The sequence below is a fragment of the Ursus americanus genome, chromosome 21 (genome assembly GCF_024610735.1).
Source record: "Ursus americanus isolate L20-20 chromosome 21, mUrsAme1.1.p, whole genome shotgun sequence".
NCBI lineage: Eukaryota > Metazoa > Chordata > Mammalia > Carnivora > Ursidae > Ursus > Ursus americanus.
Genome location: NC_142147.1, coordinates 10,944,851 through 10,970,223, shown reverse-complemented (window position 1 = coordinate 10,970,223; position 25,373 = coordinate 10,944,851). Strand labels below are relative to the sequence as shown.

At 45.3% G+C, this 25,373-nt stretch overlaps 1 protein-coding gene across 9 annotated transcripts in view; it reads right to left on the bottom strand.

Annotated features, from left to right (window-relative positions):
* Positions 1-25,373, bottom strand: part of CHD9 (chromodomain helicase DNA binding protein 9) — a 213,222-nt gene that overhangs the window by 159,653 nt on the left and 28,196 nt on the right. For 4 of the 9 annotated variants that reach the window (XM_045806779.2, XM_087870422.1, XM_087870421.1 and 1 more), the window contains exon 1: positions 3,110-3,251. The exons of 3 other annotated variants lie outside the window; for them this stretch is intronic. The gene's annotated coding sequence lies outside the window, so the exon portion shown is untranslated. 2 more of the 9 variants (XM_045806781.2, XM_045806782.2) reach the window with 2 other exon arrangements.

Below are 25,373 nucleotides of genomic sequence, written 5' to 3'. Positions count from 1 at the left end.
GTTATAAAACTGGAATGTGGCAACTTATATTCCCAAATAAGTAAGTGTAAAAAAGTTACATCTTCTATCATGTAAGAAATCTGTATGGTTAAGACAGGTTAATCATCTTAAGTCCACAACAGCTACAAAACATTTAAAAGGTTACAACAAAAACATTCTACCTCCTCAGTGTCCATAAATCTCTTCCGATTTCAATTTTTGGCCTTCAAAGTTTTTCAAACATGTATGACAACATTAGTTTCATAATTCATTTTCACTCTAACCAAATGCCTTAACTTTCCAAATTCTTACCAATGTTCTGTATTCACTATACTGATAGATGATGGAATTTCCCCAGTAGATCTATTATTTCAGTCATATTTATTTTTCCTTTATACTTTAACCCTCTAGGATTTCATTTTTGTCTTCTCTGTCAAAGTATTTAGTTGACTTTTTCTTCTTCTACATTTACGTAAGTGATTAATACATATAACCCTTCAGAATATCTAAAATGTTCACATGTACCAAATTTTTTATTTTACTATTGAAACTTCAACATATTTTTCTTCTAAGTCTGTAATGTTTCCTCAGTTCCTACCTCCTAAACGTATACATTAAGCCCTTCCTTCAGTTCTATCTGGTTTCCATAGGTAAACTGCCAAGGTCTAATTTAATGCCTTATAGAAGGCATTCAGTTACATTAGAAAAGGAATTTGGAGTTAAAAGTCTCTAAAGATACTTCCACGTTGAAAATTCTAGGATTTTATCAATCTTACCTTGTCATGAGTTTGTTGTTGTTTTTTTTTTAAACAACACTGCTTTCTTTATCCATACCTGCCCACTTGAACTTACTCTTTTAAAAATATTCTTTTAAGGTAAGACTAACTATACCACTATTTGTTTCAAAACCTCTGCCTTTTCTTATACTTAAACCCAGGCATAATTTTTATATTTCAGAGGACAAATCTAATGGGATACTCAAGTGTCAGAGAATTGTAAAATTCAAGCAAATTTGGGTTCACAGAGGTCAAGAAACCTGACTACTATACAGCTTGTATAGTGACAAAGTCCTGATTCTCTCCAATCAGAACTCCTTCCAAGTCAAGAAGGCTTTACTAGTTACACTAGCACAATTTTTTCTTCCTAATGCTATTTCTTATGTCCTTAGGACAAAACCTTCCCTTAGTTAATCAATCACAAGGTTTTAGTTTTTTAACTTTACAACACCCACTCTCCTGAAACTGTCCAGAATGACAGACACTCAGTCAAATCTGGGAGGAAAGTACTTCTTTCCCCCCAGAGCATTTCATGTCTATATTATATGACCTGTAGTTTATAGGAAACTCACCAAGCTGCTAATACATTGTAGTACACGACAACTACTTAATGTGAAGTGTCTAAGCAATAGAAGCAGAGACAAAGTCATAGATGATACAGAATACATGTTTAACTTGCTTAGAGCAAATATTTATCCAATATCTATGGTATGGAAGGCTCTGTGCTATCAGCAAAAAGTCCCACTTAAGTTCTATAAATGTAACAGAAATGAAGAAACACTATGCTCATCCTTTTGCACTGAAACCCCCTCCCCCCACAAACCAAAACACACACACACACACACACACACACTCTCTCTCTCTCTCTCTCCTTCCCTCCCTTCCTCCGCAATGTGGAATCCCCACCCCCGACTGGGTAAGTACCTTCTGTACATTTAAGTGTTTGCAGACCTTGCCATTCTTTTAAAAAGTACCTGTACAATTATGCACAGTTCAGGTAACGTAACATTATACAAGGTAAGCCTTTTTTTCTGTTCAAGATCCTAGTCGGTTAAGTAGAACTGGGGTTTGAAATCAGAGAAAAGGAAAAGGTGAAAAGCAGCATGCAAAACTGAGAAACTAAAAATTGTGATAGTGATTTTATTAATGAAAACAAACTTTATTTAATACGGGGCAATCCTGAGGTAGTTATGAGTATTTCACATAACGGAGAAAACTCACAGTAGTGTCAAATCCCAGACTCCCAGGAAAGTAACTGTGTAACACTGTTAATATCACAATTTGAGAAATTGTCTACTTTGTTCCGAAAAGTTTTATTTTTCCTTAAAAAAAAAAAAAGACAAAACAGAACCAAAAAAGGAACAAACAGAAACCACTGTGAGCTGGCGACTGCGACGACAGGCCAATAAGACACCCAGGCTTTCCGGGTCGTGCTTGGCTTTGGGATGAATGTCCGCGAAGACAGCCCTGGAACCACCCATCACGTCCCACACCCAGAGCCCAAGAAAGCGGCAGGAGCCGCGGGGTCCGGGCCCCTCTGCAGACGTGGAGAGGCCCTCGGGGCTGCCCCTCCGGGCGAAGGATCACAGGAAAGGCAGTGCGGTCGTAACCTGGCAGGCAAGGCCCGGGAAAGCGCCGGGGGCGTCCCGGGCTCGGGGACACCCAGCACTCGCGCGGGACGCCCTGTCATGAGTCACGGAGGCGAGAAAGCAGGCGGGCGGGGGAAGAGGCTGCAGGATGGAGGGAAGCCCGACCCTCGGGAGGGAAGCGGGCAGACCGGGAGGCCCCGACCTCGAGCGGGGCGGGGAAGCGGGGCCCTGTCCACCCTGCCCTCACCTCCGCCTAGCGCAACAGGCGCGGCGGCCGGGTCCCGACCCCAGGGTCTGCGGGCCGGGGGGGCGGGGGCAGCAGCCCGCAGCCATGACAGGCGCGGGGCGGGCCGCGGGCGGGCTGGGCCGCACGTGCGGGCAGCGCCCCCTCCCCGGCCTCCCCGCGCGCCCCGCCGTCCCCGGGCGCGGGCCCCTCACCTCCGGCGGCGGCGCCGCGGCCCGACCTGCCCCGAACCACCCCCTCCCCCGGCCGAGCGGCGGCGGCAGCACGTACTCACCGCCGCTCGCTGGCTCTCGGGCTTCGCCATGACTGAGGCGCCCCCGCCGCCCCCCGCCTCGACCGAGACTGACACGCGCGGCTGGCCGGGCGGGGGCGGCCTCAGGCGACCACCCGGCTGACAGAACCCGCCCCCGCCTCTCCCCACCAGTTGAGCAGCGGCCGCTGCCCCGCGGTGCCCCCGGGCTTTCTCCCCACGCCTGGGGCGGCGGGTGGCAACGGCGGGCGGCGGCGGCGGCGGCACTTACCGGCGGCGCGGCCAGGCCCCCCTGTCAGCGCGGGGCCGGGAGGGAGAGGAGGGAGGAGTGAAGGGGCACCGCCTCCCCCGCGCCGCCACGCACCCGCCTGATTGGCCCAGTTCACTCCCCCAGCGCGACCCCACCAGCCCCTGCGAGCGGCACTCCGGCAGCACCGGCGCGCCATTTGCATATTTGTGCCCGCGCCGCTGATTGGCCGGGGCTCGGAGGGGCGGCTGTGACCGCGGCCGCTCCCGCCGCCGCTCCTGCCGCGTCGGGCGACCCGGGAGGGAGGATCCCTCTCCCCGCTCCGCTTCCCTCGAGGCCCGGCCCGACCCGGGGCGGAGGGCGGCGGGAGGCGGGGTCGTCGGCCCGCTCCAACATGGCCCCGCCGCGCCGCCGACCCAATCGCCGGTGCGGTTACTCCTGGAGCCCCGGGCGGCCTCGGGGCGGGGAAGTGTTGGGGCCGGGCGCCCTCTGGCCGGAGCGCGGGGCAGTGCAGTAGCCCGGGCTCCCCTCGCCGCCCCGCCGCGGCCGCCACGTCAGGCCGCGCCCTCGCGACGGCCTCTCCCCTCCGCGCGGCCCCGCCGCCACGTCAGGCCCGGCAGGCACGCCCCGGCAGCGAGCTGACCAGTGGCGGGGTCGGCGCCGAGGTCACTCACGCGCTGGGCATCTCTTCTCCAGCCCGGGGCCAACCGGGAACCGAGAGGGTGTCCTGACCCTCCCTTTACAAACGGCGTGATTCGGACCCGCGTCCTCCTTACGCTCTGACACCGCCGTGACACACGCCTGTGCTGTAAAATCGGGAGCAAGGAGAGTGGCGCCGCGATGATGCAGCGATTCAGCCCAGGTGCTAAGCACCTGCCATGGAGAAGGCGCCAGGCTAAGGAGAGACTCAGCCCCAAGTCCTGATGGAGAGAGAGAGAGAGAGCGCGCACCTCAAGTGGCGGAGAGCTGGGGCTAACACCTAGTCTTCCCGATGTTCAGGCCCACGTTCTGATTTGCACAGCTATGAAGGGAAAGAAAGACAAACGGGGGGGGGGGAGGAAGGAGGGGGGACACTGGTCTAGGAGCAGGTGGCCTACTAGAAAACCACCGGCCAACGAAGGTGTGGGGACACCTGGGTTCCCTCTCGCTCTGTCACTAATTAACTGTGACCTACATTAAATCATAACATGTCCCAGGGCCTCGGTTTTTCCTTCTGTAAAACGAAGAGGCTGGACAAATTTTCTAAAAGCCTTCCAGCTCTAAAATTCTATGGGTATCTTTCAGGCTCTGGGCTGGCTTAATGCCTAATTAAAGTTTTAAAATCCATATGAGAATGAGAGATAGACAAAATAATGGGATGCTAGGACTTCAGTCTGTCTACTTTATGTTTGTTCAAAACTGTTTACCGTTCCAAATGGGTGGTATTTAGCAGTCACCTTACAGTGGGCAGAAATTTCAGACTCCACAAAGAAGCATAGAGCAATGTCACTGTGCTTGTTTATGCCTGACCAGAAGGTAATGGCTGCGGTACACAGAGTGCTAGTTTACCAGGTAATTTCATTCTTTATATTCCCGGTGCAGGCCCTCCAGCGTGGATCAACACAAGTCTATTTAGCTCAGATATTGAAGGGGCTGGGAGGGAACCCTGCTGAGAGAGAAGTTACAATTACAGCTTTGATTCCCCTCAAGGATACTTAATAACAACCACATACTAGGATAAGAATGCACAGAAACAGTTCACCCCTGAGCTCCCTACACTACTTCGTATTTGAATACTGCTTTCGTTTGCAAATTCAACCTGTTGAATCAAATTTAAGGCCAGTAACATCTCATTTAGAGATGTTAGGGAATAAGACATACCATATCTTGTCTAAAACTTTAGCTACTTTTTACAGAATGTTTCTCCCCAAGAAAACTCAGGTTTTCTTGAATCTTTGAACATTACTTACACTTGGTGACTAAAGAGCATCATTATCATTATCAGCATTATTGTACTCTATTATGATCAACGAATGCCCTCAGAAGTACGTTGATCTATTTGTCCTTATGAAAAATGGCCTCTAGAAATTTTATTATTTTAAACTTACATCCATCTTTTTCATGTCTTGTTCCTCACTACTGGACTGACATTTCTCTATTTTTCTACCTAACAACCTTCTTTCTTTTTCTTTTTCTTTCTTTCTTCCTTCCTTTCTTTCTTTTCTTCTTCTTCTTTTTTTTTTTGATGCTTCTATTATGAATAGACGCTGATAAACTTTTATTAGTTTAGACCCTCAGGTTTTGAGTAAAGATTTTCTGTAGGATTCTCTTGTGTGTTAAGTGTGTGAGTTTTTGTGACATCTATTTTGACTGTTCAACTTCTTAAATCTTAGTGGTATTCTTGGTAACTGAGATTTCTGAATATATGGGCTCTGAAAAAGTTATTGCAAAGAATGGCTCTAAATCTATGTCAGAGGCTGGCTCAGCAAATACTACCCTCTGCAATTTATTTTAATTAATGATTTTTTAAAGTTTTATTTAAGTAATCTCTATGCCCCATGTGGGGCTCGAACTCATGGCCCTGAGATCAAGACTTGCATGCTCTTCTGACTGAGCCAGCCAGGTGCCCCTACCCTCTGCAATTTAAAATAACAAAAATCAACAACAGCAAAATCTAGCAACACCGGCCTACCATTTTCATCAGGCAACAGAATGTCCAGAGGCAGGTGATGGCAATGCTCTCCATGTCCCTCTATCCCACTCTAGAGTAAAAATGGCTCCAGTCCTATCCAGTGCCTTTTAAACCAAAAAGGTCCTCTATTTGCAGACACAATGATTCAAGTCACCAGAAAGCCTGTGCTATGACAAACAGTGGTTCTTCACACTCCGAAGGAAACATTCCATAAGTCCAATAGGTACCATTTACTTTAATTAGTCCTAGGAGGTGTTGAGGGTTTACACTTATTATTTCATTTTACCTTCACAACCACTCTATATAGAAGGGATGAGTTTTTCCACTGTACAGATGAATAGGGTCCAAAATCTTGCCCTGGTTACACAATCATTGAGTGGCAGAGGTAGGATTCAAACTTAGAGCTGGCTGGTCCTAAAGCATGAAACTCTTTTTTTTTTTTTTTAAGATTTATTTATTTTATTTGAGAGACACAGAGAGAGAGAGCACACAGAGGAAGAGGGAGGAGCACACTCCCTGCTAAGCAGGGAGCCCAACATGGGGCTCAATCCCAGAACCCCGGGATCATGACCCGAGGTAAAGCAGACACTTAACTGACTGAGCCGCTCAGGCACCCCAAGCCTGGAACTCTTAACCATTACAGTATATCCCTCCCTTCAGCTGTAGTTTCCAATTCCATGTTTAACCAGCAACCTCTTGGTTATGAATTTGGCATCTTAGAAGGGGAGAATTGCCCTACAGGTATTTTGGTTCAGGACACCAAAAAAAGAAATATCCCAAAATGCATACATCAAATGACATTTTCTGGCAAGTTTGAGGAATAGGAACCAATGCTCTGACACCTTTTTACTTTTGGGGGAAACCGATCTACTCAAGATCCTAAAACTCACCTCAGACCTGTTAGAATGGCTATTATAAACAGACAAGAAATAAGTGTTGAGAGTAACAGAGAAAAGGGAACCCTTGTGCACTGTCGATGGAAATGTAAATTGGTGCAGCCACTATAGAAAACAGTATGGAGGTTCCTCAAAAATTAAAAATAGAAATACCAAATGAGCCAGCAATTCCTCTTCTGGGTTTTTATCTGAAGAAAACAAAACCCCTAGCTTGAAAAGATATCTGCACCCCTCTCCAGCCCCCCACCCCCATCCACTGCAGCATTATTTACAATAGCCAAGACATGGAAACAACCCAAGTGTCTATTTTTTTAAGTTTATTTATTTATTCAAATAATCTCTACACCCAATGTGGGGCTTGAAACCATGACCCTGAGAGCAAGAGTTGAATGCTCACTCTTCCGACTGAGCCAGCCAGGTGCCCCTACCTAAGTGTCTATTAATGGAAAAACAGATAAAGGCAACATGGTATGTATACACAATGGGATAGTATTCAACCATAAAAAGGAATGAAATCTTGCCATTGCAACAATATGCATGGACCTTGAGGGTTTTAGGCTGAGTGAAGTCAGACAGAGAAAGATGAATACCACACGATCTCACTTACATGTGAAATCTAAAAAAACAAAAAGCCCCACCAAGCTCATAGATACAGAAAACAGACTAGTGGGTGACAGAGGAAGGGGAGGTGAGTGGGGAAAATGGGTGAAGGGGGGGTCAAAAGACACAAACTTCTGGGGTGCCTGGGTAGCGCAGTAGGTTGAGTGGCCAACTCATGGTTTTGGCTCAGGTCATGATCTCAGGGTTGTGAGATCAAGCCCTGCATTGGGCTCTGCACTCAGCATGGAGTCTGCTTGGGGTTCTCTCTCCCTCTCCCCCTCCCACTCATGCTCTCTCTCTCTCAAATAAATATTAAAAAAAAAAAAAAAGATACAAACTTCCAATTATAGAAGAAGCCACGGGGATGTAATGTACAGCATGGTGACTACAGTTAATAATACTGTAGTGCATATTTGAAAATCGCTAAGAGATAAATCTTAGAAGTTCTCATCCCGAGAGGAAAAGAGTTTGTGATTATGTATGGTGATGGATGTTAACTGAACTTTCTGTGGTGATCATTTCCCAATATTTACAAATATTGAATCATTATGTCATATACCTGAAACCAATATATGTCAATTATACCTCAGTTATTTTTTCAAAGTCCCAGAACCACAAAACTAAGCATTAAACCCTATCTCAGTAAGACTGCTAAAGTGGTGCCCACAGAATAGTCAAAACATCCTGGGGAAAAAAAGGCTGAGATGAATATAACGCTGTATGTTAACTACACTGGATTAAAAAAAAAAAAAAATCTGTTGGAGCACCTGGCTGGCTCAGTCCACAGAGCATGTGACTCTTGATTTCAGGGTTGTGAGTTCAAGCCCTACACTGGGGACAGAGGTTACTTAAAAAACAAAAACAACAAAAACAATAAAAAAATTTTTTTAATCCTTCAAAAACAAAAACAAAAAAAGAAAGTTGAAGGACTCATACTTCCTAATTTCAAAACTTACTACAATGCTACAGTAATCCAGACACTGTGGAACTGGCATAAGGATAGACATATAGATCAATGGAATAGAACTGAGAGTCCAGAAATAAACTTTTACATTTATGGTCAATTTATTTCCAACAAGAGTGCTAAGACATGTGAATCGAGGAAGACTACTGGATATATAAATGCTAGAGAATGAAGCTGGATCCCTACCTTATACCATACAGAAAAGATAAATCAAAAGAGAACATGGACCTAAATATTAAGACGTAAAACTATAAAACTGTAAGAAGAAAACATAGGAATCAATCTTCAGGACCTTTGGTTAGGCAATGGTTTTGTATACAGTACACGATACCACAGCATAAGCAACAAAAGGAAATATAAATTGGGCCTCATTCAAATTAAAGCAACCAAAGAAAAAAAAATGATATATCGAACATCAACATAGAAAAACTTCTGTGATTCAAAGGACACCATTAAGAAAGTGCAAAGACACCCATGGAATGAGAAAATATTTGCAAATCATACATCTGATAAGGGTCCAGTACCCAGAACGTATGAAGGCTGCTTACAAGCCCACAATAAAAAGATAAATAACCCAATGTAAATTAGGCAAAGTACTTTTGAATACTTTGAATAGACATTTCTCCAGTGAAGATATACAAATAGCCAATATGCTCAAGATGCACAACATCATCAGTTACTAGAGAAATGCAACCCAAAACCACAATGAGACACTCCTTCGCAGCCATTAGGATAGCTCTAATAAGAAAGGCAGGCAATAACCAGCGTTGACGAGCACGCGGTGAAGCTGGAACCCTCGTATATTGCTAGTAGAAATGTGAAATGGTGCAGCCATTTTGGGAAACAGTTCTTTGAAGAGTTACGCAGCCACTAGATGACCCAGCAACCCCCCAGAATGAAAACAGGTTCTCACAAAAACTTGCACACAAATGTTCATGGCAGCGGTATTCATCGTAGCCCCCACATGGAAACAAACCAAATGCCCATCAACTGATGGACAGATATACAAAAACGGTTTATCCATACACTGGAATATTATTCAGCCATAAAGAAAGATCAGGTCCTGATACACGCTACAACACAGCTAAACCTTGAAAACATGCAGAGTGATCAAACCCAAATACAAAAGACTACATGTCGTAGGAATCCAGTCCAGAATAAGCAAGTCTACAAAGTAGATTCGTGGTTGCCGAAGGCGGGGCTGAGGGGAAAAGGGATGAAGAATGGAGAGTGATTGCTAGTAGTACTTTTGGGGGGTGATGAAAATGTTCTAAAATTGGTTCGTGGTGACAGCTGCACGTCAACACTGAAGTGTGAATTTATGGTGTGAATACTATCTCAATAAAGCTGTTTAAAAATGTGATTCCCTTGGGGCGCCTGGGTGGCACAGTGGTTAAGCGTCTGCCTTGGGCTCAGGGCATGATCCCGGCGTTCTGGGATCGAGCCCCACATCAGGCTCCTCCGCTATGAGCCTGCTTCTTCCTCTCCCACTCCCCCTGCTTGTGTTCCCTCTCTCGCTGGCTGTCTCTATCTCTGTCAAATAAATAAATAAATAAATAAATAAATAAATAAATAAATAAATAAATAAAATAAAAAAGTGATTCCCAGCCAACAACTTCCAACTCTGTTATAGTATTATATACATTAAATCCATATATATGGGCTGTGTGTGTGCATTCATTTACACACACATATGAACACACGTTAAGACAAAAGGAACAGATATATATATAGATAGATATTTTTTTTAAGATTTTATTTATTTGACAGAGAGAGCGAGCGAGCACACGCAGAGGGAGCGGGAGAAGGAGAAGCAGACTCTCCGCTGAGCGGGGAGCCTGATATGGGACTTGATCCCGGGACTCCAGGATCATGACCCGAGCCGGAGGCAGACGCTTAACCGACTGAGCCACCCAGGTGCCCCAGGAACAGATAGATTTTAATTACTTTTATCAAATTAGTTAAGCAGCAAATAATTTTTTTAAGTCTGAAGACCGCTGAGAGTGGCACTGTTATTTCTCCTATTACGCTTGCCAGTTTTGTGACTTTGGTATAATTTACTTAATTTACATGCATTTAAATACCTATACCATATATGTGTACAAGGCTGGGTGCAGTGTCAGTTATGGAAGGGATTACTATCCCCATATAAATAATAAATTATTATTAATAAATACGTCATATAATAAACATGAAAAAATGTGTGTATGAAATAGCTTTTCACTCATCTTTATTGACATTAACTTACAGGTTGAGGCCCTACAGAAAATGTTCTTTCACAGACCAATGATAAGTACCTCTAAACGTTATGGTATGCTTTTTTAACCTTTCACACATTTTATGTCGATTTAAATTTAAATTTTTATTTAAATGTTTTATGCCCCATTATATTATAGAATATAACATGATTTCCATCTTTCTGCAATAATGAAGAGTCGTTTGAAGAGCTCGACCCTTTCCCAGTCCGGGAAAAGAATGTGAAAGGAACTTCAGCTGGTTCAGCAGTGAGCAGAAACTACCTTCACATTATCCTCTGGGAGTTGTGAAATCTCCTTAAGTCAGTGAAGAACGGAGGTTCTTTTTAGGACAGGAGTGAAGGACATCACTAGAAAACTCTTTAACCTTCTTTTTCAGGCTCTTGTTCAAGCAAATAGAAAAGAAGGCTAGGCAAGCTTTCAGCTGCAGCTTTAAGCACCTCAAAGATCATTTGAAAGCGTGTTGAGCACTGTCTTCAAATCTGGAGTTTGCTGCTAATAACAATATCCAAAGGATATGTTCAGCCAGGCCGCCGTTTTTCACACCCCTACTCTTAGGCCCATTTAATCGGGGACAGATCTTAGAGCCTCTAAGTTTGATCTAGTTTATCTCCTGCTTTTAGCCAGGAATATACTTCAAAGCACGATCCTGCCTGACAGTTCAAATCTTCCCCTGTTCTTTTACAAACAGTTGCTTGTCCTAATCTTAAAAGTTCTTCAGGAAAAAAGAGGTTTTGCTGTTTTCCTTGATAAGACATCCTTGCTCATCCTTGAGCATCTCTTTCCCTCTCTTTGTGGGTCTGCTTCTCTTTGGGTAAGGCAAGCGCTCCTGGAGAAGGTACTTCTAAATCAAGTTTGGAGGGATCAAATGCGTGCAGTGCAGCTGCTACTTGAAAAATGAGTCTGTTCAACAACTATTCGAAGAGTATCCGTGAAGCGTCAGGTCCGGTGCTGGGTGTTGGGAAGACAATGAACAAGACAGACACGGTCTGTCTTGGCCTCTTGGCCAACCATTTTGGGATGTACATACCCACTAATTATTTTTATTAACCTTCATTTACAGGTACTGTAATTGTTGTGCTTAAAAAACCATGTGTGATCTCTACCACATCACCGAAGAATTGATGGAAGCCGGAGACATGAAGATGTCTAAGCAACCGGCTTGTTTTATGGGCATTAGGGGCAACTTATGTCAAGAAGAAACCCATCCTGATGCAATTTAAATCTATCTTGTCTTGTTTAAGCTTCAAAAAAGAGAAAGCTGTACTAGGTTTCCTCTGAATATTTCTTGACTTGTTTTTCTCCATTTGTACTAGCCATGACTATGATCCAGTCACCATCTTTCCATGAGCCCATTGGCCCAGTTTCACGCTCCTACTTATGGCATGGGAAGAGCTTATAAAACTCATATTGTTAGAAATAAAAGAAATCCTTTAACAATTGCATTGTCTTTTTAAAAAAAAAATAGTTGGGTAAGATTTGGGGTGCCTGCGTAGCTCCAATGGTTAAGTGTCTGCCTTCGGCTCAGGTCATAATCTCCGGGTCCTGGGACTGAGCCCCACATCGGGCTCCCAGCTGGCTCAGCGGGGAGTCTGCTTCTCCCTCTCCCTCTCCCCCTGCTGTGTGCTCTCTCTGTCTCTCTCTCTCAAATGAATAAATGAAATCTTAAAAAAATAATAATTGGGTAAGTTTTTCCTTGCTTCATAAGAATTTAAGAAGGGCTATCTTTCCCATTAAGAACATCTTTTAAAGCACTCCTATTTTATCAAGGCATCATTACGATATCTTATGCAAAAGCATTTGGAAATTATTGGAATTCTTGGACGTTTTGGTTGAGGATATATATTAATTATAGTTGTTTTCTTTGCATTGAACCCCATGGTTTGTTTTATAGAAGATGAGTAACAACATGTCAACCAGGAAAATTAATTCCAGGTTATATGATTGAAAAGACAGTTTAAATTTAATAGCAGAAAGACCTCAGAAAGTTTTGCTAAAAATAAGTGTTGGGGTGCCTGGCTGGCTCCGTCGGTGAAACATGTGACTCTTGATCTCGGGGTCGTGGGTTTGAGCCCCGCAATGGGTGTAGAGATTACTGAAAAAATAAATAAGCTTTAAAAATAAATCGGTGTAGGGACGCCTGGGTGGCACAGCGGTTAAGCGTCTGCCTTCGGCTCAGGGCGTGATCCCGGCGCTGTGGGATCGAGCCCCACATCAGGCTCTTCTGCTATGAGCCTGCTTCTTCCTCTCCCACTCCCCCTGCTTGTGCTCCCTCTCTCACTGGCTGTCTCTATCTCTGTCGAATAAATAAATAAAATCTTAAAAAAAAAAAAATAAAATAAATCAGTGTAGCTCTTTTCTCTGGTTGCCATTAGGTGTTAAGGAGTCAGTGAGCTTGCACAATTTAAGTATCCGTCTTGTGTGAAAACGAGGAAGGGAGCTGAGCTGGGTCTGTCTTTCTTTTTCTTTTTCTTTGTTTTTTTTTTTTTTTTTAAAGATTTTATTTATTTATTTGACAGAGAGAGATAGCCAGCGAGAGAGGGAACACAAGCAGGGGGAGTGGGAGAGGAAGAAGCAGGCTCATAGAGGAGAAGCCTGATGCAGGGCTCGATCCCAGAATGCCGGGATCACGCTCTGAGCCGAAGGCAGACGCTTAACGACTGAGCCACCCAGGCGCCCCTGGGTCTGTCTTTCTTAAAAAAGAAAAGCCATAGAAATATTTAGGTCTCCTACTGGCACATAGTTGATTTCTCCAGCCTTACACATACCTGACAAACATTCTGCCTTCCAGAAAGTTTGGTTGGGTAGAGATCCCAAAAATACCGTGTCAGAGAACCGAATGTGTTCTGAAATGAGGCGAGTTCCACCACACGGATAGGCTACATTCAGGTGATGGTTAGCAACAAGATAAAAGACTAAAGAATTAGGCCAAATCCTCTGGATATCAAATGTATAATTGATATTTTTCCTTTTCACAGCTTATCTCAGTGTCACGTAGGACTGCCGAATTTTTTTCTCATACTCAGCAGTTTTTGGCTAATACCGTGGAGCCCTCTTTGTCCAGCACGCAGCACCCTGGCTCCTGCAGGATACTTCTCTTTGTGTTTCCTTGGCAGAGTGTGTCCTATTTGGCAAGAACAGACTGAGTGATCTGTGTGAACTATATGAAATGTCAGGCTGGCTCACTGTCTGCCACTCCTCTTTCTAGATAAATGAAAGTGACTGCAGTCTTTTCTGTTCCTCAAACACACCACCCTCCTTGTCTCGGGAACTTTTCACCTTCTAGTCCCTCTGCCTTCTCACTGGCTCCCCTTAGGTCTTGCAAAAATGGCTTCTCAGAGAGGCCTTCCTTGACCCCTAGTCACAGTCTGCTTCCTTCTTAATACTTATCACGGTCCTGTTTGACTGTTTATTATTTGTCTCCACCCACTAGAAAGCCACTCTGTTGGCAGAGACAGGCTGTCTTGTTCCTGGAATACAGGTGCTCAGTAAATGTGTATTTTATACTGAATGAACTGTTGACCCAACATACCTGTAACATTCTGGCAGAATAAACTGCCGTCACTGGGGATTATCCCACCTGGTTTTGAACAAGACACTGGAAGCCTCTATCAAGATTCTCAAACCTTACTGCATATTAGAATCCCCTGGGAGAAGCACCTGGGTCGCTCAGTTGGTTAAGCGGCTGCCTTCGGCTCAGGTCGCGATCTCAGAGTCCTGGGATGAAGCCCTCAGGGAGTGTGCTTCTTCCCCTTCCTATGCTCCTCCCCCTGCATGTGCTCTCTCTCAGATAAATACATACAATCTTTAAAAAAAAAAAAAATCACCTGGGAAACTTAAAAATGACCTTTGCTTAGATTTTGCCCTGACCATGGGGTGATGAGTCTCGGGTATTAGTATGTTTGAAAAGCTCTTTGTATAATTGCTTGTGTAGCCAAGGTAGCAAAGTACTGCTCTAAGTGATATGGAACTGAGTGATTACCTGACTCCCAAGTTCTGATCCTCTAGGTGAGTCCTTCTCGTGTCACCTCTGTCTAGGCAACCCAAAGTATTCTTCAGACTACTCTTGTGGCTTCAAACCTGCCTGTTATCACAGGGGGGCAGAATTAGGCACAAACCATTTGAAAAATGAACCTGGAAGGAAAGAGAAAAGACATCCAAGTAACCCAGGTGCATCTGTTAGTATCTGCTCTGAAAACCTGAGAGCAAAGGGAGCAAGTTCCAGCACTCTTCTTTCCTCCTTCATAAAAGAAAGCCATACACAAACCCCTTCACTTAGCTTAGAAGTCACAGGCAATCAATCAATCCAGTATTTGGGCTGCAAAGCAAACAAAAAACAATGCTCCCAGAAGAGGGAAGTAGCCAAATTCCATTCTCTTCTCTGGAGGAGACAGAGGTCAGGCAGCAGTGGGCTCAGAAACACTTGCCCATACTTTTTGTAATGGCAAACTCTAAACTTTAAGACCTTACCTATAATTGGAACTGCTACTTTTTTTTTAATGGAAAAACAATGGTTATTGATGTTTTTTTCAAGTCATGCAATTAATAAACTGGCTTTTTTTCTTTCTTTTTCAAAATCACCATCAGAGATGTTAATAAAAACTAGGTTGATGCTGAAAGTCAATCGGCTTCCCCTCCAGTTAGGAAAGCCAAGTGACTATAATAAAACAGAGAGGACACGCGATCGGAAGTGGAAATATCTGAGTTACGGTCCAGGCTCCTCCACTGGCCAAGTGAATGAACGATCAGCAATTTTTCTTGCCTATGAAATGAGAATCGAGAATCTTAACACCTCTGCTGTCTGTTTCCATTGCTGTTTTTTCATAAACATTCCCTGAAAATGTTACGGTGTACAAAAAAAATTACTGGTCTTCTGTCTTTTAGGTGAGCTTTTTAAGAAAAAAAAAAATTCCAGTGGTTACAGTAATTAGAAACACTGATCTAGGGTATACTGTGTGCCTAGCAAAGTGCTTAACAACAACAAAATCTCCACAGTCAATGCTTGCCTTGTGCCACGCTCTTGGCAGATGCCGGCAACTAGGGAAACTGAATCCATTAGACCAGAACGGTAGGTAGATCAACAAACAGGGAAAGCAATTTCCTTTGCAGCAGGGGAAACTCAGCTCCGCCAAGTGCAGAAATAACACTGAAAAATCCACTTATTCATCCCCAACAGTCTTTTTCCACCCCCAGATCTAAAGTTCTTTCATTTCCCCATGATGATGTCCAGACCATGGAAGAGACTATTGAAATTCAGAGACCCTCCTATCAGTCAAGATTAGGGCAACAAACTTGAATAGCTCTGAGTTCGACAAGCTTCCACTCAAGGTTTTCAGTAGATGAGAGGCTCTGGGAAGTTGAAAATTGACAACAGTTTTGCAGTTGATCCTAGGACATTTTAAAACACCCAGAACCCCTGCCTCTTAACTTCACAAAGGCTAGAAACAACCTGAGAGAGATTATCTGGTTGAGAATTTGCTGGGACAGGTACGGGTTGAAAATCTGTGTTATCCGGGTTAAGTCTTTAACCTCACCTAGCCTTACTGTCCTTATTTGTCAGTAAAACAGATGCAAAAATATCTCCTTTGCGGGGTTAATGATCTGAAGCTTAGTGGTGATATCCATAAAGTCAGCACCTATTCTGTTATCAATAAATTATAGCTAATTTTTAAAAGTCAGTTGAGCGATTTTCAAACTTGTGAAATGTTGATACATTTTTCAAATTATGTGAACCAGGAAAAGTGTTTCAGTAGCAAAGGGGGCTATATTGTGTATGATCAAGATAGTATCACAGAAAGAACACATCTGTTCAAAACAAAGAAAGAAAATCCCCCCAAATGAGCTACTGAGCTGGGTAATGTGTCAGAATCTCCCCGCTAATATTGGTTGGCTACTTGTTGATTTGATTTATGCCTGAGTAACTGTAACCAGACAAGCACTGGTAGGCAAATGGAGGAAAGACTATCGTTCAGATGAGCTGCAGGCCTCCTAGTTTGCAAACCTCTACTAATAATGCTTGATACTAGAGCTGATGAACTAATTCGGTGATTTTGAAACTTTTTTGAAAGTGGGAAAACTCTTTCTTCAAGAAGTTTATTTTTTATTTTTTTGGCAGAATCTCAAGATGTAAAATACAGGAAAAGCAGAAGCCCCAAAGAGAAAACAGAACAAAGGCTGAGCTGTCTTTCTGCAAGCCCTGGGATCCTTTCACCCTTCCCCACCCCTCAAAGGCATCTCTGAAGTCTTCCTAGGCTTGGAGGGACCCATTTTGAAAACCCTTAAATCCAGCCCCTCATTCGGCAGATGAGGAAATTAAACCCTGAGAGGCTGAGACCTACCCAAGTTTGCACAGTGAGCTTGTGAGAGAACCAACAGCGGGACGGACGCCTGTGGCTTCTCAGCTCACCATTTTCTCTCACCACCAGGACTATTCAGATGTGATTAGTTTTTCCAAAATAACCCATTGGTTAAATAGATGAGGGAGAACCTTGATAAAGGGCTCAAATTGGCAAAGGTCAACTCCCTAAAAAATTTACCTTCTCAATCAAACTGTCAGGTTGATCAGATGTCCCTCCTTTGCTCACCTGTCCTATCATGTTCCATGATGCACCGAAATTATCTGTTTATAGTAGAGATCAATAAATTGGCCTGCACAGTGTATCCCACAACCTTGAATTAGTTGCCAACATTTAAAAATCAGAAGGTCTTGTCTAAAAATTTGGATTTCCACCTTCTATTGAGAATGAGAAATTCTAGCAATATCAAGCTCTCAAACTCAGTAACAACCCCAGGAGCTGAGTACAGGCAAGCGCTCTCCCTTGTGTCCTAGCCCCCACTGGTCCCCACCTGCTTGTGGCCACTGCCGTCTGTTCCCTATAGGTACTGGAGTTAAGCTTATGTCCATAGAAGCATTTTTGAGAACTGAACTTATAAGAACAATGGTAAACCTAGGACACAGCTATAGGGGACAATCTAATTTCAAAAGATGAGGTGGATGGCATCCTCAATAATGCTGCTTTCCCGCACTGATTAAAGAGGAAACTCTCACAGTTTCCTGACTCATTTATTTTCTGAAGGCTGTTAAATTAACCATAGACTAATAGAGTCACAAGTCCCAGAATCGCTCTCCCGTGTGTCCCTAGTTACGTCACTATCTACAGCACAACGCCAAACGCTCCAAGCCCTCGGGAGCTGCATTATTAAACCACACATCAGTCTGTTCTGCATCCCAGGACACCTCACCAGGTACTATGGTGAGAAGGAGCTGGCTGAGGGTGCCAGGACCATTCCCGGGATGGGGGGGCGGGTTACATGTGGTCCCGGTGGGAGACAGAAGAGGGGTTCAACAGTCCTGCTCTCCCACAGTGGCAATCCAGGCTCGCCCAGCGGGTTCTTCCTTTCTCCCCGCACGTCCCCAAATCTGTTACCTCCACACATAGCTCCTCTGGTCCAATCACCTTGCTCTCCTCCCTCCTTAGTATTTACAAAAGCATCAGATAAACAGATTCACACAAAGCTTTCCAAAGTTAATAACTGTATATTTTTACTTTGCCTTTTAACCTAAAAGTGTGTATGACCAATAATAGAATTCTAGGGATCGTGATTAGCAGGTGAAAAGAACATTTGGAGATTTAAAAGGCCTTCCCCCCAAATTACTGCCAGAGGGTTTATTTACTTGACCCAAAGGGCCACCTTTGTATCATTCCCCTCCTCCAGGACTTTGTTCAAATAGTACTTTCTCAGTGAGGCTTTCCCTAACCACCTTAAATTAAAATTGTGACCCTCGTCCCTCCACCCCACACTCCCTAGTGCCTTCCCTGCTTCATTCTTCGCCATATCACTTAGCATTAAGATGATACACTTAGTATGTTTTACTTACTTTTTTCGTCTACCTTCACTAGAACATAAGCTCCATGGGGTAAGGATTTCTGTCTGTCCTGTACATGTCCAGTGCCCTGGCAGTGCCTGGTCCATAACAGATGCTCACTAAAAGTTTGTTAAATAAATGAACTTGTCAGGGCCAAGCCCCAGGGTGACAATTACTTCAACAGGTGACAGACACAAAGTAGGGACACCTGGGTGGCTCAGTCAGTTAAGCATCTGCCTTTGGCTCAGGTCATGATCCCAGGGTCCTGGGATCAAGTCCCACACTGGGCTCCTTGCTCAGTGGGGACCCTGCTTCTCCCTCTGCCTGCCGCTCCCCCTACTTATGCACGCGCTCTCTGATGAATAATATCTTTAATAAACACACACACAAAGTAGCACTTCTTGATGACAAGAGTGGCTGAATATTTAAAAGCTGGAGGGGACCTCAAAAATTCTGATGCTCTCTTTCCTTCACGTATGCATATTTTGGAATGAACATATACATATCCTTTCTCAAATAATTTCAGAAATGCAATTCTTCTTTAAAAAAAAATCTAAAATAGATGTAGGGTAGCCCATCTGGGAAGCAGGACACTGAATGAGATGAATTTCCTTTTCCCCCAAAAGCTACAGTATAACCACACCATAGGTAAGGTGTGGGGTGTGGTGATGGGGTGTGTGTGTGTTATATACCAGTTGTATCTTCAACTAGATTATGAACCTGTCTTCTCCTGCTCTGAGCTAACCGTGATGGAGGTCAGTTCTTTATCTGAAATGTGTCCTAGTAAATACATGTCATAAGACCTCATTGGAAAACGAAACAGAGGATGCCCCTGGCTTCTTAACTCTGCAGCAGTACCTTCCAGCTGTCCTTCGGGAAAGAGCTGTTTATTATGGAGTTTTTTTGTTGGTATTTGTACCTTTTTACTATGCTTCTTTGAATTCCTCAAACAGCACACTTGGGAAACTCCGATTTCCCAAATACAAATATTATGAAACCTGAACTTCTGGTTCAAGTGTTCTAACCTGGCACCAAGGTCAGCAGGCACATTGACTGATGGATCCCAGATCGTTTAGAGTCAGGGTGGCAAAGGGTATGAGCTCTGGGTACTGAACTAACAGGCCGATGTGCTGAGTGGAAGTGGGCTCAGACCAGTGAGAAACAGACCATTTCAGCGGTCAAAACTTAGACTTTGGAAAGATTCTCTTGGCAGAGCCCTGGAAGGAGGGGCAGCCCCTTGAAGACTCATATCTAACAAGGAAGGTATTTCCTCTGTGTGGGCTTGGCAAGAGAGAATGTACAATGAAGCGGTATGTAATGGAGGGAAGCTTTAGTGAGAAGGGAGGAACATGAAGTAAGTTACGAGTCAACAGATTTGGGGGCACCTGGGTGGCTCAGTCTATTGAGCGCTGCCTTTGGCTCAGGTCATGATCCCAGGGTCCTGGGATGGAGCCCCACGTTGGGCTCCCTGCCCAACGAGGAGCCTACTTCTCCCTCTCCTGCTGCTCCCTGTGCTTGTGCTCTCTCGCTCTGTGAAGTAAATAAATAAAATCTTAAAAAAAAAAAGTCAACAGATCTGTGTTTCTTTCTTGACTCTACCTCAATACTTAACATATGACCTTAAATTTTTAAAAATATTTTATTAGAGAGACACAGAGACAGAGAGTGCACAGAGGAGAGTGAGAGGGAGCCCCAACATGGGGCTTGATCCCAGGACCCCGAGATCATGGCCAGAGCCGAAGGCAGATGCTAAACTGACTGAGCCACCCAGGCGCCCCATCATATGACTTTAATTTTTGAAGTCTGAGTAGCTTCCTTTATAAAATGGAATCATGATCACTGCCTCACCTACTTTTCCGGGCAGCAGTTGAGGACCAAAAGACAAAAGTGGATACAAAGTATTTTTAAAACTATAAGGCACTAGAGAGCAGTGTTAGGTTAATAAATACGAGACAAAATATCTTTTGCTGGCTGCTGATGAAGTTGTCAGAGGAGCAAATGTGATCCTGAGGGTCAGACATATCAGAATGTTCTAGTCCTAACCCTTCATCTGCTGTGTGACCTAGGGCAAGCACCGGGGCTTCTCTGAGCCTTGGTTTTTTCATTGCAAGATAGCGTGAATGCTGTCTACTTAATGAGGCGGCTCAGAATTAAGTGGAGCAACCTGTCTGAAATCCTGAGCACGCAGAGACCTCACAAGCGCGAGCTCCCTTCCCACGTACCCTGGGTAATGAATCATGGTCTCAATCAAGGGACTCTCCACTCGCTGTTTCCTTCATTCATCCAACTCTCTGTGTGATCTGCTCAATTTTTTCTATAAGTCTAAAACTGCTCTAAAAAGTAGAGTCTGTTGATTTTGTTATTTCTTGAGCACAGAGGGCATAGTGATTGGGAAAGGGGGCCTCTGGGGCCAGACTGCTTGATTCTGAATCACAGCTCTGCCCCTTACTAGCTGGAGGACCCGGGGAAAGGTCTGTAACAGCTCTGTACTTCAGTTTCCCCATCTAGAAGCACTATGTAAATGTGTGCTATTAATATAAAACCATAATTATTAGACATTGTACTCATGGGAATACAGCGGTGGGCAAGGCGGTGTTTCCATGGGGTGCTCTGTAATCACCTACCATTATCCTCAGTGGTAGAGGCCCAAAGAGGTTAAGTAACTCCACGGCCACTACAGCTGGCTAGTGAAGAGGACTCAGGGAAGACTAGTCACGACTAGTGAGAGAATTCCAGACTGCGAGCCATTTCTCCACCGCCCCATGCTGTGCACCCCCATTCAAGCCTGGAAACGGAAGCGCCCTGGGTGTACCAGTGGGGATTCTGGAAGCTGGAACCGGTCCCGTAATTCTGCACATTCCTGACCTCCACCCTCTTTCTACATCCCATTCCTTATGGTGCTGTGCTTGCCCGGCGACGTGTGTATCTCCCTGCCAATTGCAGGTTTGGAGTGAACGGTGGAGATGACCCGAAGATTCCACGTCCCCTACACCACTCGCACCTCTTTTGTGCTTATGAATCGTAAACATGAATAGGGCTTGGGTCTCTCGGAGACCTACTGCAAAGGGGCAGATCCAGGTTTGGGGGTTGGGGGTGGGCTGAAGGGTGTACAATACCGGGGGCTCTCTTTAGGAAAGGACTACATGAATTCCAAATGAGGGACCAGGTCTTGGAAGGGACACACGTAAGTGCAGCGTCCTGAAGTTCAAGCACAATTAGCTTCCTGGTAAACCCAGTTCTGCTCCTATAGTCACTGAACGTCCTTCCTCCCTCCGCTCCTTCCCTCCTTCAGCCCCTCACCCCAATCACCCAGCTCACTAGCCCCTCCTCTGATGTCTATCCCCCACTGTGCACCAGAGAGCAACTTCATGCCTTTACATTCTGATTTAAAAATGGGACTTTGCTCCACTCTGCGGGTTTTTATCCAAGTCATGACACATGCATAGCTTTTCTTTTCTTTTCTTTTTTTTAAAGATTTTATTTGACAGAGAGAGAGAGAGCCAGCTAGAGAGGGAACACAAGCAGGGGGAGTGGGAGAGAAAGAAGCAGGCTCCCAGCAGAGGAGCCTGATGTGGGGCTCGATCCCAGGACTCCGGAATCAGGCCCTGAGCCGAAGGCAGACGCTTAATGACTGAGCCACCCAGGCGCCCAGCTTTTCTTGATCTAAAAGAAGAAACCGATGTACAACTAATCTGTGGGTGACGGGGAAAAGGCACTACAAGGGGCTACGGGTTTTCTATTTACATTTGTAAACATACACACAGAGGCGGGCTCTCCTATGTTGGGGACGGCCAACAAATAAATTCATCCTCTCAGATGGGGACTGGGGAGGGGCTTAACAATCTGGACACAAGAATATCACCTAGCTATGCATAATTCTATATAATTGATATAATATTTTTACACACATCACCTGATCTAATGCTCATACTATCTGATCTAATGCGATTTTATTTATACGCCCATTAAGACAGATTGCGGACTGAGGCCTAGAGTGACTTGCTGAGGTCACAGAGCTGCCCACTGGGAACGTCGAGCTTTGAAGAATGACTCCAAGTTCAGCGCCCTTTCTAATTCGACAGGAACTGCATCTTCAGTTAATACCGCTTTGTACAGGCTTGATGCCCAAGGATGAGGCTTACTGTTTGATTCTGAACACTTCCCTTTGAATGCCTTTCCTACAGCTCCCCCCCCTTACCCCCACATCGAGAGGACACAAAGACTGCCCAGGCAACCACGGCACAAAGAACCCATAGACAGAATGAGTAGAGGCCATTTTGTGGATAATTTGGGGACAAGAATGTGTTCCCTGTTGGGGGGGCGGGGAATGTTTTCTCGGACGATCTGGATGAGTCATCAAGGTTTATGCTACCACTTGCATGGTTTCTCACCTCTCCCCTTCCCCGTGGGCAGCAACAGTCACCCAGCCCTGGAGGGGGACTACATCTGTCCCTCACCGTTGGTCCCCAGCAGTCTGCTCAGTCAGGGCCTGGCCCAGAGCCACAGAGCCTGGAGAAGGAGGGGAGAAAGCATGTCTCCCAGTGGCTGTCAGCTTTCCCAGCTAACTCTCACCACCCCGTCCACCCCCGCCCTGCACGCACAGCCTCCAGCCTCCCGCCTCCCAACTTTCCATTTTCAGGCCTGTCTGGTGTTGTTCTTGTTCTTGGAGTGGGACACCCCCCGCCCCCTGATCGGGCGGCCTCGTCTGCAGCCTGGGGCTGCCCCCTGCGACACTTGGGCACCATGCCCGCTGGCCTGGCAGGCCCTGTCTCGGGACAATTAGAATCCTCTGTAATGGAGAGTTTGCAATATAGGTCAAGGTGCTCTCAGAAGGGCCCAGGGGAGGATCACCTGACCGGGAGGTGGGTGACTCAGCGGGAAGGGGAGGGCTGGGGAGCCGGAATCTCCTGGCCCGCAGGGCCTGCGGGAGGAGGTCAAGTTGTCTCCATCTGGCTGCCTGTCAGGTCTGGCTGCCTGTCAGGGGAGGAGGAAGAAGCTGCTGGAGACAGAAGGAGGGGTAAATGACCTCCGGTGACCTAAGGTGGCATCGAAATCCCTGCCAGAGTGGCCTGTTACCCTCCGTGCAGCTGAGCCTGAACTAACAGGCAATCTGCCTCTGTGACTTGTAAAGAACTAATTCACTGCCTCTCCTGCCAAAGAGGAAAATCAAACGAGCAGAAGGCTCATCACTCCAGACTCCATTGCCCCAGCCTTTCCCCCTACCCCACATCCCCAGGCCTACCCCCCCAGAAAGAAACCAGAGCCACCAGCATATCCTACAAAGGCAGCCATCCTTCAGAGAGGCAATTCGGGGTTTCCCCCCAATTAATTTTGAAGATGAGAATCACTAGCCCATTTTATTTTACATCCCTGCATGGCCAGGGCCTCCTTTCAAGGGCGCAGCCGTGGCCGTGCAGTTGCTGGAACAGCAGCTGCTCTGAGCCTCACTTCCTCTGGCTCCAGCTGCAGGTTCCTCCAGGCCAAGCGGGGAGTTTCCTCCTTCTCGGGGCTTTCAGCCTGGCTCGCCGGCCACCCTCACCTCCCACCCCCCAGCTGCTCACCACCCTCTGCGGGTAGCGAGGCTGGGACTCCCTGGTTCCATGAGTCAGAGCCAGGCTGGAGACAGACAGCAGGCTTCCTTTACTAAATCAGCCTCCTGCCCTGCACGCCACAGAGGGAAGCTATAATTACCCGTTTGGCCCGGCTCTGGGAACTGAGCCACAGACGCTTGACGAGGAGGGATGGTTCCTGATTCCTGCATTTATCTGGTGCACCCCAGTCTGGAAAGAGGAATAACAGCCAGGGGTTCGGGCCTGTTACACATCTGTCAGATGCCCCGCGCACACGTAATGAGGTGCGCTGGACCTGGACGCCAGAGTATGCTGCTAGAAAAATCGCTATATTCAAGCTGCCAGGAATTTTTTGTTTTTGTTTTTAAGAGCCTCCTGCCTCATTGCCTAACAGTCTGATTTGAGGCCGGCTGCTCCTGGTGGATGTTGGTTTTTAAGAGATAAAGGAAAAGGCAAAATGCAACCTTGTGTTGCATCTTCGGGACTGTGTTATCCTTCAGGCATCCGGCAGGAAATCTCAGGCCTCCCTGGCCGATGGAAGTGAAACCTGAAACCTGAAAAAATAATTGGCTCCAAAATGAAAAATAAAACCACAAAATAGCATTGGTTTGTTCGTTCGTTCGTTCATTCATTCATTCATTCCCGGAAGCATACATTTATTCCATTCATTCAACAAATATTTGTTGAGCGCCTTCTTTGTCCAGGCACAGTGTCAGGCACTAGGGATACCTAAGAACTAAACCCATGAAAGATACAGACAGAACTAACTGGACAAATATTCCTGCCATGAGCATCGATAGTATGACACAATAATAAGTAAATGATACAGTGTGTTAGAGATAATAAGCATGATTGCTTGCTAAGAGAAAAAAACAGAACAACGATTTTAGGGGAATCATCAGTCAAGGAGGAATTCATACCATCTCATGACATTTGAGAACAATTTGTACATTAGGTCTCCCACCGTCAGAGTTCTCTGCCTGTGGAACGATTGCTGTGAAGCTTTAACCAATCATAAAATTAAATGAATTACATTTGACTGGAGTAAAATTATAAAAATCTTTAAGCTTTGTTTATAAGCAAAACGTGGGTACATTTTAAATATATTTGATAGGAGATAAAAAGCGCTACACCATCCGACCCTGCCTCTGGTTATGGGCAGGTAAAGGCACCATTCAAGTATTTATCGGATAGAACAGGTAAGGGCTTGGGTGTCAAATGCCAAGGTTCGGAGCCCGGCTCCATCATTTACTACTTGTGTGATGCTGGGAAAGATACTCAATATCAGTCCCTCATCTTTCATAGGGGAGTAATACAGAATCTACCTTCTAGGGTTTCTAGAACAGTGAAATGAGATAATAAACGTACAGAAAGGTGTTTGTGAGCATAGCACCTGGCACTTAGCAAGCACTCAGTAAATGTTATCTATTATTTTTGTTGTTGTCTTGATGGTCATAACGATTAT